Raw genomic sequence first — 19,153 nt, forward strand, 5'->3', positions numbered from 1 at the left:
ACCCTGTGCTGGATATCAGAGCAGGTTTAAGCATGCTGCCTTTGCTTAGAGACGCAGGTGCGAGACTGCGGCCGATTCTAACTTCCCAACATACGATGTCGGAGGTCGACCCCCCAGGCTCCTCGAGACTGCTCGCAGGCTCTCATCAGTGGGGACGCTTGTCGGACGCCGCTATTACTTACCATATAAATGCCCCTTTGAAGTCCTGGAGCGACGGGAGCATTCTTTCAAGCTTGACGTTCAGGGAGGTTCAAATAGATCTACTTGTCGAGACTGAAAACCGTCATCCAACCAAGGGACGCTACGTAAAGCGTCAGGTTCGCCTCGTAACACCATTGGCGGGAACACGTCCCGGGTTCCTCTGCTGAATCTGTGCGGTTTAACCTGAGAGCGGAGTGTTGTGGCGACACAGCAGAGATGCGAACCACCCACCGCATCACTGGTAATGTGAATGCTTTCCCCGACATATTGAACCGCCGCCCACACATCTGACGGGCTGGCACGAGGCAGGCGTGTTACGCTACCTTTTCCTTCTTGCCTGAACCGCCGCACAGCGTAACTGTGTTTAAGGTTTTGTGTGAAACAAAACCTTATTAGAATCGAGTCGGTGTCTGTCTGTCTGCCACACCCGATTTATTTGGAAACGGCTAGATCGATCGTCATGAAAATTGGTGAGAGTATGTAATCTGGTTCCCTTTACATGCAGTAAGTCGCGCCATTTTGTGTTTTAATTTTAAGTTTAAGGGAGCTGCTGACTTCGGTCTCACGTTCGCTTGCATGTTAAGACCGCCAAATTCAACATCGACCGTTTGCATAACCCAGCTGGTCGACAGTGTGAGTAACTCGCCTAATGGGCATTGGGTCGCCATGAAAAGTGCCCTTTTCTCGGGCGTTATACAGATCCCGGCAACGACTGAAAAGGCGTGATAAGATCTAACGAACGATGAACGGAAGTGGTTGAAGGCATAAGTTCAGCGTAATGCGTGAGAAAACAGAATTTACTTTTACGTTGGCCAGCGAAGCAGAAGATGCCGCAGATCGCAATGATTTCAAAACTATACCGCATCACGAAAGAGCTTGCAAAACTTTGGAACGGTCCTGTGAAGGACCATAATGATGAACAACTGTCTGCGTGCTCCCTGTCGTTGCAAAGATAATAGCTAAAATAATTCTGGAACATTTTGGAAAAGTGTGCAAAGTTTAAATCTCCATTGCACCTGCTCTTCATCGATTTCCAAAAAGCTTTCGATAGCCTGAACAGGTAGCGTATCTGGAGTGCTCTATGCAGGAGCGACGTTCCAGAGAAACTAATAGTTATTTTCAGAGCGACATAAAATGACTCAAAATGTTACGGACTGCGCTGAGGCAAAATCTCGAAGGTTTTTGATGCCCAAAGCGGAGTCCCCCAGGGTTGCATACTGTCACCGATATTATTTCTTCTTGTTATCGGTGTTATCGTTCTTCATGCTGCTTTGTCTGGAGGACGTGGAAGGATTCAATGAACGATGACTTCTTAAACATCTTTTCTTAAACATTTCGACTACGTTGATGGCATCTGCTTGTTCTCCCATCGGGTCATGGACCCCGGCCCAATAACTCTGGATTTGAAAAGAAATTCAATTAGAGTTGGACCGAAGATAAACACCAATAAAATCAAGGTTTTCAATCTGACGGGTCATCGCACTCTCCCTATTTGCATTAATGGACAAAGCATCGAAAGTGTCAATCAATTTGTGAATTTAAGAAGCGTGGCTTCCCTTGTCTTCCCTTCCCTTGCCTTGTCCAAAAACCTGGAAAGTTATCTCAACACCAAGCCTGTTCTATATTAGCGTGTGTTGCTATATGGGAGTAGCACATGGAAAGTGAACTCCACTGTTGCCTAAAATCTCCAAGCCTTTGTCAACACCTGTGTGCGCCGTGTCATCGGAGTACGCTCGCCTGACACAATCTCAAAGGAAGAACTTGGTCGGTGTACTGGTCTGTCACTTCTACGCACTGTGATCGGGAGACGGAAGTGGCAGTGGATAGGTCAAACTTTAAGGAAGGGCGGCAACTGCTTTACAGGCTTCGCCATGGATTGGAGTGTACTCTCCTAAGATGGCCGACGACTATATCGCCTCAAGGGCACTTGATGTCGAAGAGTAGTGTCAGCATCTCGGGAAGGCGTAGGTCTGGTTGACGCGTTATACCCCACCAAGTGGTGATTGGTATAGGTTTGTATTATTAAAATTTTTGCTAATAATGAATCGCTTTTGTGAACAGCTACTTCTCAATTAAAACCGCATTCCTTTCTCTAATTTAGACCGTCTCTATTCAAGTGTTTCTACGAGCACAATAACCACCCATGAAGAAAATAAGTCCCATAAAACTCCCTTCATCAAAAGTGTCGTCAGTGGCAAAACAGAAATATATTTCATCGTGATTGTATTCAGGTATCATCATGAATATTAATAGGTTATTATGCCTCAGCATTCTCCTGGTATTACCGAAATGGTGTAGGACGCTGCATACTTAACATATGAACACCTCCCTCTAGACTCACACCTTGCATCACTGACACCCCATTCTCAACGTGAATAATCCGAAAGCCGATCCATTCCTACTTCTGAATTATTATTGCTTCCACCTATTTTATATTGTATTAAAGGTTTTAATACATTCCATGACCATATCTCGCCATACTTCGTCTCACGTTACAGGTAAATATGCATATGCGAATCGGTGCCATTGCATATGTGCGAGGGCATAATTCGCAATGATTTACATTTCAGATGTAATTAATTTTCACCACCTCCGAGTTACTGTTACCCGAATTAACACCGCATGTGCTGAAGCGGCAAAATCGAGAGGAATGGAACGCGAGGGGTGTACCAGGGCTCCCCGGCCACATAGTACAGCTTCGGCAACGTTCCTCAAGCGATTTGAGCCCCCTGCTCGGAGGTATGCATATAAGGTCTAGTGGTGTATTAAAAAGTAAACTCATTTTGTTCGCATCGGATTTTCTGAATTACTACGAGCGTGGCTGTGGATGTGGAATGAGGAGCGGAATGTGGTGATAGGTCTTCCCTCCTAAGTATGTTGGTATAATGAAGTGCACGCGTATGCACATACATTCCAGCAGAATCCACAGCAAAGCTTGGGAGCTGACGAGTGCTGCTGACTATCATCTTTTTCTCCTACAGACTATGAACACCAGAAGCATTCTAGACCGATAAGCACGGAGAACTTGGTTCAAGGATTCATTAGCGGAAGAACTGACCTTTGGGATTTCTATCAGACAAGTCGCCATGTCAGGATTTTTTCATGTACAGTCGGAGATAACAAGAACTCCAGCTTTCAGTTCTAAATTAACTTCATTCCATCATGTTGGGAGTAAGGTCGGTCTGCTCCTTCCCGGTTACCTCAGAGTCTTCAAATGCAACGCACTATGCTGGAAGATTATTCAACACTAAATGATTTCAAACCACTGACCCAGAGGATCTATAGTTCGTGCTACGATGAGCTGCGGTGAACAGTGGAATCGTCCCTCTGAGCTCCCTGTCCCGACTCTGTGCGGTTTAACTGATTTTAACAAGTTATTTGGTTATGCAGAAATTATGCATGCATCGGCATCCAGGTGAGTCCGTTGCCATTCACATTTTTCCGTATATATTCAATGCAGTATGCAACGCATCTACCCATGTTACTCGTATCTAACCGCAAGCATCCATGCATCCACTGCATTACGAGTTTTGCATATGAAGAGCACTCTAAACGCCACGGATAGGTGAATTCTTGCGAAAGGGAAACCTCCACTGGATACTATTGAAAGTATTCTTCTGATGTGATTATGAGGAAGTTATCTCCGTGCGGGAGATGATTATTATTTGCAGCAACGACGGAGGGAGGGGAGAGATAAATGGGAAAATTGACGAATTAGCGGGAATTTCCAAACAATTTTCAACTAGATTTGCGTTTTTCGTTTGCATGACTCTGTTTCGGCTAATTCGGTACGTGGTCTGGTTGTATCTTTTTTGCCTAATTAGAACTAAAGAGCGTGTCCGGCAGCTACTGACCGAATGGGAGCCTTCGCTCATTGCAATGCGACTACCGTGACTCAAAGGCAAGTTGCTGGAAGCAGTCGATTTCCAGGAACCCAGAAACCACATCAATATTAAAGCCACCGATTTGCAATTTAATATCTAGTAAAACTGTTTGGTATCTAATGAAAGAGAAACTACTTTGGAACGAACAATGCATGAGCTCCGAATGTGAATGGCATGCAGTCCGTTTCTCGTCGAGATGGTTACATATTATTATTGCGCACGCGAATGCTCCTTTTTCCATGGTTGTTTTGCAGATTCGTTTCTTTTGTACAATGGCTGTGGTCCGTAGACACATGTGTATCTACTTTCATGCAAACTATCTAAACCATAAGGTTTCTGCTCCGATAGCATCATTTTATATGTACCTTGAATCGCTTTGTTTTGTTGGTTTTCTTGCCGCAAAGAGAGTTGCTATCGAGCTTGCCCAGTCTATGGTTACTACGATACACAATGGCGAAAAAGAGCCCCGGCAAAGTCACTAGTCTAGTGGTTTTAAAAGCGGTATGGCAGGAAATGTTACCAGGTAACCAGTTCATGAGATATATTAAGTTTCAACCTTGGTATTGATTGAAAAATTTTACTTCAAGTTTTCAACCATGTAATGTGGCTTGGACTCTAATAGGTAAATGAATATGTAGGCATAAGGCATCTATTAGAGACGTCAAGATCGATACAAGTTGCACTAGGGGTAATTGGGATAGTCACATGGTTCTCTGAAGGGTATTGTTCGGTGTTTGATTTGTTTGAATTCTGATCGCAAAAGGCGCATTAAAGGTTTTATTTGTTAATATTTTTTATGAGCTGAAAAGCAAGGGAAGGACCGATTAGTCTTTAGCGTTTATGAATATAGATCCTCTGTACCCCCATCCATTCTACGGGAGTATCGGTCGGTTCTACTCGAACTCAGTTCATTTTGCATCAGACAAACAAACTTCAGGGGCCCTAACAGTATACTTACAAAACGTGCGCATACCATTTTCATGTGAAACTCATTGGTACCTATTCCTTAGGTGCTGCCTTTATCCGACTTCTGCCACCTTAACTGGGTTAGATTATCTTAAGTTGAAAGACTGGGCGTGTCACAGATTCCAAGCACTCACAATTCTTTAGTAGGCTCAGTGGACTATCCCCTAAAATCGCCTCCTGCGACGTTCGCACGCTTTTACGAATCTAAAAATGTCCTTCAGAGGCAGAGAATGTGCTGACTTTCTGTCAGAGAAAACCTTTTCGAAGTCTCTTCATCGGTCTGCTGAAACCGAGCAGTCGCATATAAAATGCAGAGCCATTTATTCCTCTTCCTCACAGAAAATAGACCAGGCGACAACTCACTTTTTTTTCATGTAGTTATCCAAGGAACAGCATTCCGCTAAAAGCCTTGTTCTTTCACTAAGGTTTTCACCTGCCGTCATCAATTCCGATTCCTCCATTCTGCTCCGTGAACTCTTGGAGCGTCTACCTTGAGAGTACGTAAGGATGCCAGTAAATAATGCCAAATATTGGCTCTGGTCCCATGCTTGTGAGGATGAATTTTTAGCTAGTCAATTTGCCAATCCCCTTACTGTCAGCGATGTTCGGGTATTATTATTCTGTTAAGGGAAAGTCCCACCGTATCCTTAAAGAACTATTGTGCCCCGTTTGCTGGTTATAGTGTACCTATTAGCCATAGTATCTCAAACAAGCCTTTAACCGTTAGGAAGTTTAGTATATTCCCTAATTCCAGATGTTTCAGCTTTGCATCTGGTATTAAGTGTTCTCCCAGATGCCGACAATAAGCACCGTGGACTACTCTATTCGTGGTAGGCTCGCCCAGTATAGTTCTTTCAGCGGTTCCTCTTCAGTTTTTAATGTCATAGTCATGAAACCGTATCCGATTCCACAGAAGGCCCTCGCCTGGTCAACCAGTTTGTGTGCGGTACAGGGTCCCGCTTTATTGGCTGAAGTTTTTTTTATTTTATTATGGGTGCTAATTTAATTCCCACAAGTAAATGGTTAGAAGATCCACGGTGCCAGAACCCCCAGTAGCACGGCAAGAACTCACTTACTCAGTAAGGCGACCCGGTATCAGTTAGGCTCCTTTCGAATACAGTCAGTTACCTCCGACTGCAAACTATCTAATGGATACGGTTCGCATGACCAAGTCATTTGATCTTTGAGCTTCCTACTGCTTAGTTATTATAGTTAGTTAGTTTAGTTAACTGGGGGGAGCCGCAGCCCCGAGCACTCAGGCCATTATTAGGCTATCCCCGTAGTTGCCTATTCAATGGCTTCCCGCCTACGGTGTTCGCAGGCTTTAGCGAATCTGAGAACATTCTCCAGAGGCAGAGAGTGTGCAGATTCTTCATTGAAGAAAACCTTGCCAAGGTGTCTTCGTCTGAGATCTGAGAATGCCGGGCAGCTGCATAAAAAGTGCAGGGCCGTCTCCGCCTCCTCCTCACATTGGCTGCACACAGCCGAAACTACTACCCCAATCTTTTCCATATGGTAGTTTAAGGGGCAGTGTCCCGTCAAAAGTCCTACTAGGGTTTTCATGTCCGATTTCTTAAGAGATAACAAAAATGCCGCTCTAGTGGCTCTAGGTTCCTTCACAAGGATTTTCGCTTGCCGGCAAGAGTCTAAATTTTTCCACTCGGTTGCGTGAATCCTTGCAATTTCACTCTTCAGAGTAGACTTGACTGTAGATGGTCGGATTCCAAGAGCTGGTTCTGGCCCCACCATTGTGGATCCAGACCCTCGGCGAGCTAGCCTGTCAGCCTCCTCATTGCCGGCGATGTTAGAGTGCCCCGGCACCCACATCAGGAATGTTTCGTTCAGTCGGCCAAATTTCAGCAGCACCTGATGACAACTCCACACCAACTTGCTTGATATTTTATTGCCATTTAGCGCTGATAATGCCGCCCGACTGTCGGAACAGATTCGAATGGTGCGACCCCTCCATTTCTGTCGCAGACATTCTTCTGCTGCCAATGAAATGGCATATATCTTCGCCTGGAATATGGTCGTCATTGTTCCGAGAGGTCGGGCCAGTTCTATAATCGGATTCTCCGAGAACACCCCTGCACCTGATCCATCCTCCATGACTGACCCGTCGGTGAAGATTATTAGGTCTGTAATCTGAACGGACTCATGGCCACTTGTCGACCATTCTTCTCTTTCGGTGATTACGACAGTATATGTCTTTTCAAAGACGAATCTGGAAACCATATGATCGGTCGGCATCAGGGCTACTGGATGTTTTTCAAGGAATTTCCAGATAGACGCATGCCCGTTGGATTGGCCGCCTTTCCACGCGCCAATGGTATCGAACCTATATGCGTCGTTGGCCGCTTTCCGTTTCACCTCCAAGTGAATTGGGGGTAAATTTAGGATAGCTTCAAGTGCCGCAGTCGGCGTAGTACTCATTGCTCCAGTAATACTTAGGCAACCAAGTCTCTGAATCTGCGTTAGCAGCTTCCTGCTGTTAGCAAAGTTCAGTCTTGGCCACCAGACGATGCATGCATACATCAAAATGGGTTTTATTATGGATGTATACATCCAGTGTATCCGTTTAGGTGATCCCAGGTCCCCAGGTCTTACCTATCGCATTCCTACAGCACCAGGGCAATCTGCAGGATTTCTGATATTGTTCCTGGATATGATGCTTCCACGTTAATTTGGAGTCGAAATGTACTCCTAAGTACTTGACTGTTTGTGCCAGCTGGATTTCCGCCCCTGCTAAGGTGGGTAGCGTATAGCTACCCCACCTGACGTTCCTAGTGAACATAACTAGTCCAGTCTTCCTAGCGTTCACCGTGAGTCCATTGCGGAGGCACCAGCTGTGGATTACATGCAGAGTTGCATTCAAGCGGTCACATACTGTGTCCGCAAACTTGCCGGTAATTATTACGGCTAGGTCGTCCGCAAATGCTTGCGCGAAGACTTTTTTGTCCTCCAGGAGCCACAGCAGGGTATCCATTACCAAGAGCCATAACAGTGGAGAGAGAACCCCTCCCTGTGGGCAGCCCCTGAGACATCCTGCTTCAATAGACTTCTGGCCGACCGATATGTGGATTTTTCTTCACTCTAGCATGTGAAGAATCCAACTGATTAGCAGCGGTTCGATTCCATGCTGTCTTGCCGCATCACAAATTGCCGCGAATGAGGCATAATTGAAGGCACCTTCGATGTCCATGAATGCGCATAAGGCGTATTCTTTTTCGGACATCGCCTTTTCAATTTTTGCCGTAAGTTCATGGAGAGCTGTCTCCGTGGATTTGCCTTTCTGGTAGGCGTGTTGCCTATGGTGAAGTGGCCACTTAGGAATGTGTGTGTCCCTTATGAACCGATCTACTAGTCTTTCTAGTCCTTTTAGCAGAAAGGACGTTAGGCTGATCGGTCGAAAGATTTTTGCGTCTGTGTAGGTAGGTTTTCCTGGTTTGGGAATGAACAACACCTTCACATCCCGCCATTTAATTGGAATATAAGCGTGTGCTAGGCATGCGCGATATATATTCCGAATATGTAGACCCATGGCATCCATTCCTTCTATTACTAGCACAGGGATGATGCCATCCGGACCTGCAGACTTGTATCTATGGAACGAGTTAAATGCCCATTTCACTCGCTCCAGTGATACTACTTTGCATGCCAGATTCCAGTCTCTCGGTTGAGGGCTGTATATACTACTGCTAATAAAGTTCACTTAACATTACTAGTGAACATAACTAGTCAAGTCTTTCTAGCGTTCACCGTGAGTCTATTACGGAGATACTAAATTTGGATGGATTATGTGAAAAGTTGCATTCAAGCAATCACATACTGTATCCGCAAACATGATAGTAATTATCACGGCTAGTAATACCTTCGCAAAGACCATTGTGTCCTCAAGAAGCCATAGCAAGGAAGAGAGGATTTCTATCTCAGGGCAGCCTCTAAGACATCTTACCTAAATAGACATGCATCCACCAATACCATACGAAGACTCCAACTGACCAATGGTGGATCGATTCCATGCTGCCTTACCGCATCACAAATTGCAGCGAACTAGGAATAGTTGAAAGTACCTACGATGTTCATGGCTGCACCCAAGGCGTATTCCTTTTCGGATATGGTCGTGGATCTTGTTGAGCAACGTAATATTTTGATGCGGTTCGTCGTCTTCCACGTCCCGACAGTGGTTCACATCTTGATCGTTGTCGATGTTATCTACTCCTGGGATATCAAGGGGGACGATAACCGGCTTGACCTCACCTTCCGGAGCTTGGAGGAGGTGAAAATGTCAATAAGCTCGGCTTCTCTTCACGTGGGATGTTCTGTTATATGATTTTGACGTTAACTTGTCGTTTGTACCAGTTGAATTTTCGCTGCAAAGTGAGCATCATGTAGCTGGTCCAGCTAAAGTTCCTGATGGACGTAACTACAAAGCTGAATTCAAACAGTGACATATTATCCTAAAATATGCTTATAATTATTATTGCTAAAAATCATCCACAAATACTTGCCCAGAGACCTTTATGTTCTCCAGGAAATGGGAGAGGGAATCGACCAATATATGGGCCTCACCCCCAGCATGCGAAGAATCTAAGTAATTCACACCGAATCAATTTCATGCTGGATTGTCGCGTCATAAATTATCACAAATGAAGTACAGTTGAAACCCCTTTCGATGTCTACGAATGCCACCATGGGGTATTTCTTTTTGGTAAGCATGCTGCTTGTGTTATCGTGATCTATTGTGATCTACTAGGAATGTATGTCTTCTTCAACTTTTATCTCGTTCGGAAGCGGGATCGGCTCCTCTTAATCGCTGGCCCCATTTTGTTCGGTCAAACGCCTGATCTCAGACTCTTGAATCGCGATCCAGAGTATCAAACCATCTTTGTTTCGACCACCCTTTTGGTCGTTTCCCATCAACTTCTATATCCCAAACCATCGAAGGCATGTAACTGGAGGAACTATTGGACCGCATCTCCTTCTATAGGCGAGCGTGGAGAGCAGCGGACATTTAGAGAGCAGAAACAACCGCACTCCCTGCTGAGAACGCTGCTTGTGTCAAACGGACCGCAGATAGCCCACTGCAAAGCGAACTGGGGAAAAAGCGGAAAGAGGATGGGGTGTGAAATGTCGGGAAGTTCGTCAAAGCTTTTGGAGCAGGTAGAGCCGCGCTGCAGGGCGCTCCGAGAGGTGGTAATGTCACACCTGACATCGTCATAAATTCAATGGTGAATCTGATAATGACGGCGTGTGAGGCTTCCATGCCCCGGAGGGGCCCCAGGTGCGACAAGCCTTCAATGTATTGGTGGACGGCAAAAAATGCCGACCTACGGAGGGAGTGTCATAAGCTTTGTCGTTTGGCACAACGTTTGCACGCTAACGAGGAAGCATGTGCAATAAAAGCACAGTATAGATTATCAAAACGGAGACTCCGCAGCGCTATAAATAAAAGCAAAGCTCGCGGCTGATAGAACCTTGTCAACGAGGTGAATGAAGACTCGTGGGGACTTGGCTATAAGCTTATCACCCGGAAAATCGGGGCTCTGCGGAGGCCCTGCATACTAAGTACCGAGCAGATGGACCGCATTGTGCGGGCATTGTTCTCCAGACATCCTGTGTGGGTTTATGTCAATAGCGTGGAAAGCGTCGAGGATTGCCCCGTTTTCACAATGAGAGAGATCGATGAAGCGGTTCTCACTTTGAAAAACTAGAAGGCGCCAGGTTCTGATCGCATCCCGGGGAAAGTTTACAAACTGGTGTTCCCCCAACGGCCAGAATTGCTACTTTATGCGTTCAACGCTTGCTTGAAGGAGGGCATTTTTCCTTGTCGCTGGAAAGTGGCCAGACTCGCACTGATCAACAAGGGTAAAGGAGACTCCCAGCTCCCGTCTACATACCGACCGCTGTGTATGCTTGACACAGCCGGGAAAGTGCTCGAGAAGCTCATCAGGAGTAGACTCGCTGTAGCGATCCGCGTTGCCGGGGACTTATCCCCAAGGTAGTTCGGGAGGTCGTAGATGCGGTTCATCGTGCCAAGGCACACAGCCGCCGATCTCGATGGATAACGCTTGATGTCAGAAATGTCTTCAATTCCGTAAGATGGCGGATGGATGACTCCTCACGGTTTCAGCCTTGTGTTGGGAAAAACCGAAGTAGTCACCTTGACCAGAAGAAAAATCCCGACCCTGCGTCCCATATCGATCGGAATTCCCTGACTTGAAAGCTCCCAAAGCCGGGAGAACGGGAGGGCTTGCCCGAACTAATGTGTCAAATGGTTCCCGGCTAGTTCTCTGATGACAGGGAGGTGTTTAGTTGGTAGTCCGGCATCGTACTGTTGCGGGAGTCCAACACTCTGTGCATAAATGCATTCACCTACCCTACTCCCAAAAAAAAAGAAAAAAAAGAATACAATTTGCATTGACGCTCCAAGAACAAACTAAAGTTTCTCAATAAAGTTACATAAAAAAAATCAAGAAGTTACAAACTGGGAAAATTATGGCCATTTTTTTAGCAATCAAAATCTAGAAAAATCTAAATTTCGAATCACTTTGCCTTTTGTCGATCCACCAAAGCTTTTTATTGGTAGCAAGCTTGAGGTGATACCAGATTTACATGATTTCCGAGGATCCTTATATGGACTTCAGTATGTCAACCACAGTCACACGCTGCAGCTCCCCACAAAACTTCGCATTCCTCTGTGCCAGGTAATTCTAAGACAACCCGACCATCCCAGGATGGACATGCAATGCGTGTTTCTTAAATGTGGAACCTATTCACTGCCACTTGTGTCAATCAACTTGTTCACGCCGTTGTACCGACTAAATGACCCGCAAATCGACTTAGCCCTTCGTTGGACGATATCTTAGGCCGGAGTGCTCCAATAAACACGAATTCAATTGGTGCCTTCGAATGACAGGACCCCTTTTCGATGACACAATGAAGACATGTCGGAGTCTGCTGTCATGTTCATGCACATTTTCCTAGTAAATCTAGATTCCATTAAGGTGAGGTAATCCTTGTGATGAATTTTGTATTAATCTTAAAACCAAATATCGTGAATCCCAACCATTTACGTTTATTTAAATTGGAGTCATCCAATTCTTGGAAACACTACAACAGCAAAAGTACATTTCTTTCAATTTTGCATTCAAATTTTATCTTTAAGGCAAAGCTCCTATTAATTAAATCTTATCTCTCATTTTTCAGATTGATTGCTACCTGAATACAATCCCAACAAATGGTGAGTACTACAGATTCACTACGAACCAACTTAGTCAACTCTTCGTCAAGTTCCATCCTATCGCCATCAAGTTAATGCTTTCCAAAAATATGCTAAAATTCTGAAAATAAAATGAACCAAGCAATGAAAATAGATTGAAGTAGCGAAAAAGAATTACATCTCAAAGTTTGCCAACTCGTCCAGCATATTGTCACTTGCCCGCTCTCGCGATTTCCTCCCAACCAACCCCCACCCCATTTCATTCATTTCTGCTTGTTGTATTCATTGTGGAGCTGAAGGGGCCCGGCTAGCTGTGTGGCACTTGTTGTTATCGACTGAACTTATTATTCCTAAGTATCATCTCGTAAAGGATCTTGACAGTGACGGTGGCGGAATCAAGTGTATTGTATGCCGTACTGTTGCTTTTCTTATGACCTTCAAGAAATTCCTGAGTTTTTCATTGCCCTTTTCGTTCGGCACTGGCACCGGCACCGGCACCGAGTAAAAACGTAGCCTTTCAAGTAAGTTGTATAGTTTCAATATCTTTACATTTCCATCTTCGATTTCTTGACGACGGTAGAGAAAATATGCACAGCATTTATGACAGACATCTTTTCTCTTGGCATTTCCAAGACATCCATTTCAAGATACAAAAGAATATATTTCACCAATAGTGAGCTGTAGATAATATAGCTCCAGTGGAATGCTCGTATTTGAATAAGGGAAGTGGGCGTACTTGTTTGATACACATCGAAAGAAGCAATCGCAGTCTAGTAAGTCCTTTTGTTTAGAAGTGCGATCAGATTTTACAGTACATCTGCCGGGGATTGGCATCGTTATCTTTTGTTATAGCTACGCTTGAGTAAGTCGGAAAATAAAACTGGAAAGGAATGTCATGGCTAAGGGATGTTTATCGCATTCGTTTATCCCGGGAAACAGCATAGATATTTTCGATATCAAAGATATATAAAATCCGATATCTATTGTAACGATTTTATCTTAAGAAAGCTGGAAAAATAAGATGAGTTCCATTTGTATCTTTGCACAACTACAGGTGAATCACCCTCTTTAACTACCCAACCATTTCACTTGCCTATTCATTTACTCATTTAAGTCAATCATGATTCCACTACAAAGTTCAATCTTCAATCTCCAAGGTGAGGGTAATCAACCTTAAATTTTTTTCTTATAATTGCAATTCGAATCCAATAATCACAAAACTATCCACCGAAGCTAGAGTCTGCCCATGGCATCTGTCCGGCAAACCTGAAGAGTCAAACTCATTTGAACTTTGTGGACGGGGCCGATGATCTTACAAGTCCTAAAGATACTTTGATGAGGGCAATTTTCATTTCATCCTGATTGACAACAATAACTTAATAGCGAAATTATTAATGTTTAAGAGAATTTTAATCGAGAAAGGAATTCTATTGAACATTTTGTTTATGAGGTTCTTCGGGCCCTGATGAATAAGTTAAGAATCTACTGAAATTCTGGTGAATTGTCAGAGATTTCGATGAAGGGAAATGAATTGAAAATTCTGCGGTGATTGGGGTTTTAGGGGCCTTTTTACACTTTCTGAGATTTCTATATTTCTTTCTTGGTACTTGAGAAATTTTTGAACTTTTCTATAAATCTTTCAGAGCAGATAAGTAAATTTTTCGCACGTGTCGCGAACTGAGAATATAAATGGATAAAATAGTATCTTTGATGCTTATAAGACATATACGAGTATCTTTAAAACCATTGACTGTTCCTCTCCAACGACCATTCCTAAGGCAAAAATGCTGAAAGGATCACCTCGAAATTGTGTATTTTAATTCATATTTAATCAACTTCTAAACTAAAATTTATTCTGTTAGTAACTACAACACTCTGAAATCAACGGATAATTTTGCGAAATTAATTATTTTATTTCATACAAAACTCTCTCTCTGCCGCCTCATTTTGAAAACGTAGTCACCCAATTGTTCGGTAGTTTGATACCGTTCAAAATTCAATTTATATTCCTCACGTTTTTTCGAAGGATACTGGCAAGGGCAGGCTTCAAAGCATCAGAACTCAAGCAAAGCTTGCACCAGGTTCAATTCCTGTGCCCATTATGAGAACGGAGAGATCCCCGGGCCCCGTGTTCTCTCAAAAATAGACGAAATTACTTCTAGGAGACCCCTATTATTTCCACGTTGGGTTTTGATTTTCTCTGAATAACCTTGTCCGTGGCACATAAGTGCTTGGCGAAATAGCTGGGGTTGGGGTGGGCCTTGGGTTCCGGAAGATTAAGTTTGAAGTATCCAGGTATAACCCTGAATAACCCCGAATTGGTTGCGATTTGGATGCAGTTGCAAAATCCAGGGTATCAAGCCACCATTGTTTCGTCCGGCCTTTTGGTCGCTTACCATCGACTTAAACGTTCAGATCAGTCTTGGCAGATGAATTCTCGCTAGCACGAATTACGTGACCATACCATCGAAGACGCATCTCTCCCAATTTTTCCTCGATCGGTGTGACACGGTATCAATAGCGGATTTTGATTTTTGATGCCATCAAGGCGTGTTACGCCACTAGTTCAACGCAACATCTTCGTCTCCGTTACCACGAGACACCGTTCTTTGTATTTTATAGTCGGCCGACACTCATGAGGCGATGATTCAATTTTTGGACAACTGGAGGACTAAAAAGTTGTACAAAATCATCACCATCAACGGAGCAACAATCGGTATCCGGTCTAGGCCTGCCTTAATGAGGAACTCCAGAAATCTCGGTTTTGCGCCGAAGTCTTTGGAAAATCCATCCATAAGGAAGCATGCCGTGTTAGGGTTCGTAATTTGCTATGATCAGGGCTTAGTTTGCCATGATGAACTGTTTCATTAGTTACCAATTACATTCGTAAGATTTTCGACGAAGAACCTGAAATTAGAAAAATCAATATGTTACGGAACATTTTACCAAAATACTTAGAGTTCAGTCTTGAAATCATTAGGATTACTTTTTGACATTGTCTCCTTCTTTCTTCTCCCTTCCTAAAACTTCAAATGGTAGTAGGTGGTCTCATGTTCATATTAGCGGATAATCAACATTAGCGTTTCACTGAAATTAAAAAATCCTTACGAACTTGGTGATCAAATAGGCAAGCTCACTCGACGTTCGGGAGAAAAAAATGCTTCTGACCTTCAAAAAACCAGGCCAATCCCCGCAAATCGGTTCGATAGAATACATCTCGCAGACCAAGATTAAATTTGTAATTTTGAAGAAGATACTTTGCGTGGCTAGCATTGGATGTAAAAGGGGATGTTGCTTCCTCTTTCTCTTAAGAAACCAGCGTAGAATGAGGAATTTGTATGACTTCTTCCTATTCTGTTTCATCCTTAGATGCAGTCTCCACAGTAAATTGCTGCACCAGGCCCTCGCTCTTATCCCACCATTGTAGAATCTGACACCTGGTGTGCCAATCTGTCAATCGCCTTATTACCGGCGATACTCGAGTGTCCTATTTCCCGGACCAGGAACCTTTCGTTTTTTTGTACGCCTTTAAACAGAAACTAGTAGCAACCCCACATGAATTGGATTCACATACAGTGTTATTATTTATTGCTGGTAATGCCAAATGGGAAGCAACCTCTTTTACCAGAAAAATGAAATATAGTCGTTACTCTCATTTTTTCTGAAAACAAAGCTGATGTTGGCCCAGGATTTCCTCATAGTCATACGATTGGTTGCTTTTCCGGATAGTACTAAGCCTTTGGCTCGTTTGTGGCTTCCCTTTTCATTTCCAAATCGATGAGAGTTATATTTAGTATTTAACCATACCAAAGACAGATTGCCCTATTTTTTTGAGGCGCATGTAGCTTATGATGTTTTTGGTATTGTATGATCGTACATAAATTAGCCCCAATATCCTTACCTACTCCATGTACCCGATACGTTGTAAGCGACAACGAATCTTCTTTTCATCGACTTTGTTATTCAGATCAACCCTAGCAAGTGAGCTCTTATCAGCACAACTTACATCACTATACTATCGAAGACACCACTATCTCAATTTTTGCATGATAGATGCAACCCCGTATCGTTCCAGAGGTCCTAATTCAAGACCAAAGCCTTCATCACTGTGCGTAGTATCCACTTTTGACAACGTTTTACCGACGAAGAACTCATGATAGAAGCGTTTATTTTTAGGGACCTTTATTTGGAAATCCCCATTTGCACGTTTCTACAATGCTGTTACTAGTCGGCAGTCACCTAGTTGAAATCATTTTTTTTTTATGCTTGGGCAATCGTCACCATTTAATTCGATGGGAGGGGAATGGAGTCTGCGCCTTGTTTCAACCAGGGTTTGATTCGCAAGATGCCATTCTACAGTCGATGTTGAGATGCGATGGTCTCATAGGGCACAAATTTTCTTTCAGTGAGGATGACAAAATGGCAGCAACTTACGAGGATAAATTTTCTCCGAGGTAGGATAGTTGGTGCATTTTGTTGAGAATAGTTTTCTGGAAAGGATGGGTCATTTAAGGTCGGGTAATGCCAGTACACCTTATAACGATGATATGAGCGGTACTACGACCGCCTGGTTATGGATAAAATCCAGTTCAACAGGGTGCGGTGGGCGAATCCATACGAGTGAGGATGATCCAACCCGAAAAGTCTATAAGGACAATTTGATATCCTAGAAAAAGAAGATCTGGCACACCCTGCCTGAGGTGGAGCGATGGCGTAGTCGATAATGCTTGCACAAGAAGGCTGTTGTAACCAGATACGTGCGAGCTTTGATTCTTTTTAGGGGCGTCGAAGATGGATCTGCGGATGAAGTTGATTGATGAATTTCCATTGACTTTACCCTGAAGAATCTCGGTATATGATGCCTATACTCCTGCTGTTCTGTGTATAAACCTCTTTTAAAAATTTTATGTTTGTACTTCTGAGCTATTTGGATTGGTTGCGAGTATGATTGGATCGCTTTGACTTCGGCTGACAAGTGGCATGCCTCTTCCTTTAGAGCAGGTATTCTAAGACCCCTGCATTAAAGGGATTCGCATTCACTCGTATTCATCATCATCTCGCATTGCTTCAAACTTTGGAATATCGTTACCGTGCTCGCTCTTCAATAAACAATGAAGCACCTAGTATGTCATTAAAGTTGGCATAGCAGAAGTTCAAACCTCTTAGAGTTTCCTGAATTATTCCCTGGAATGTCCACACTGCATTCCGTAGGCTGAATTTTATAAACGAAAACTCTTAAGAGACGCATCATTTCTGGTTTGTCTTCTTCAAAAAATTTAATAAGTGATTCGTGGGTGAAGATTATTCTGATCCTAATTTAAATCCGTGGCTATCTGAAGATCTTCTCAAAAATAAATCCTTCACAAAGGCGCCTGATGTTTGCCAAATAGACACATGGCTATACGATTGATTACCTTCATCGCGCCAATGTTATCCAGCCCACTTGAATAATTTCGTTTTCACTTCAAGGTGAATGGGAAGCAGATTTAGGATATCGTCGAGTGTGGGGGGAGCCTTAGTTCTCGTGGCTCCAGTAATATCTAGGTACCCATGGCTTTGGATTGATGCCCTTAATTTCCTATTGTTCAAAATTCAGCCTCAATTACCAGATAATGTGGGCACAGATCAAAAGAGGCTTTATTATAGATGTATGGACCCAATCAAGCTGTTATGGTAAAAACCCTTAGACAATCTGCACCTGCGAGATCCTCCCTGGATATGGTGTTTTTACATTAATTTTAAATAGTGGTGTATTTGTAAATGTTTGGCTGATAAATTAAATTGAATTCCGCTCCCAATAAAGTGCGTAGCATGTAGCTATTCTACTTTAGATTCTTGACATCCTAGCATTAATTATGAGTCCACTTTGGTGTGTCTAATTTATGCGGCTTCATACTTAAACGTGCCGTAAGTTTCTACGGCTAGATCGCTAGATTTTCTCCCCCACGTATTAACAGAAGCTGGAGGAAGGGGAAACCTCTTTCTGCAGACAGCCTTCAAGACTGTTCTCGTCGGTTGACCTTTTGACTGCGATGTGGGTCTTTCTCTACCCTAGCTTCTTCTTTAGCATTTGTCTTACTGAGTAGCGACTCGTCTGTATCGGGTTCGCTACTATTCTCGGTCAGACTTAGTGGAGTTTGGAGGCTCTTTCAGCTGGTCTTTTTGTCATGTTCCACAGCTTCGTCAAGAAGGAGAATGAAGTTCTTTCAGGTGGAATTATCAGTTATGAAAAATTTGATGCTGATCTTCTTGATGAATATTCAGTCCTTCGTTGCCATCGAAGTAGCGTCCAGTCGGGCTAGTCAAGAAGTTTTCCTTGTTGCTATGAAGCATCGTATACCTGCTATTCCCAGAACATTCGTTAGCATCTATCCCTAAGACTCTCTTGGTATACTTATTGTCTCCTTCTCCTGCTTCATTTGACATTTATTACCTTTTTATTTTTGTGCAGACTGTTAGCTTCATCGAGGCATTTTCGGATATTCTATTCATGAAATTTATTCGTTTCTTTTTCCATTCTTTATAATGATTTAAATGTTCCTATCAACAAATGGCCAACATATTCCTGGTCTACCCATTCACCATAAACAAGTATTGATGCAAACCTCATTTGCGATATCAAAGCACTTCCAAGTCGTTTTCGAAAGAAATCTGGGCAATCTATTTATTGCCATTTCACTTTTTTCAGCAAATGATAAGTTCAACGAACAAAATATTTTCTATGCCTAAACTGAGTAAGTGGCGTTAGGAAAACAGGTTAAATCCAGCTCAGCTGTGACAACGTTTGGTCCTCGTACTTTCAGCTCTTTCAATTTTTCTCCCTGCCTTCAAGGGCTCATTCTGAACCTTTATAAGGTCCAGGTAGGCAACTCCATGTCCG

General features: G+C 43.4%; 1 protein-coding gene across 6 annotated transcripts in view; it reads left to right on the top strand.

Moving 5' to 3' along the window:
• Window positions 1-19,153, top strand: part of LOC119650581 — a 235,885-nt gene that overhangs the window by 104,155 nt on the left and 112,577 nt on the right. For all 6 annotated transcript variants that reach the window (XM_038053406.1, XM_038053410.1, XM_038053411.1 and 3 more), the window contains exon 2: window positions 12,261-12,294. The gene's annotated coding sequence lies outside the window, so the exon portion shown is untranslated. The remainder of the gene's footprint in view (window positions 1-12,260; window positions 12,295-19,153) is intronic.

The sequence above is a fragment of the Hermetia illucens genome, chromosome 3 (assembly GCF_905115235.1).
Source record: "Hermetia illucens chromosome 3, iHerIll2.2.curated.20191125, whole genome shotgun sequence".
Classification (NCBI taxonomy): Eukaryota; Metazoa; Arthropoda; class Insecta; order Diptera; family Stratiomyidae; genus Hermetia; species Hermetia illucens.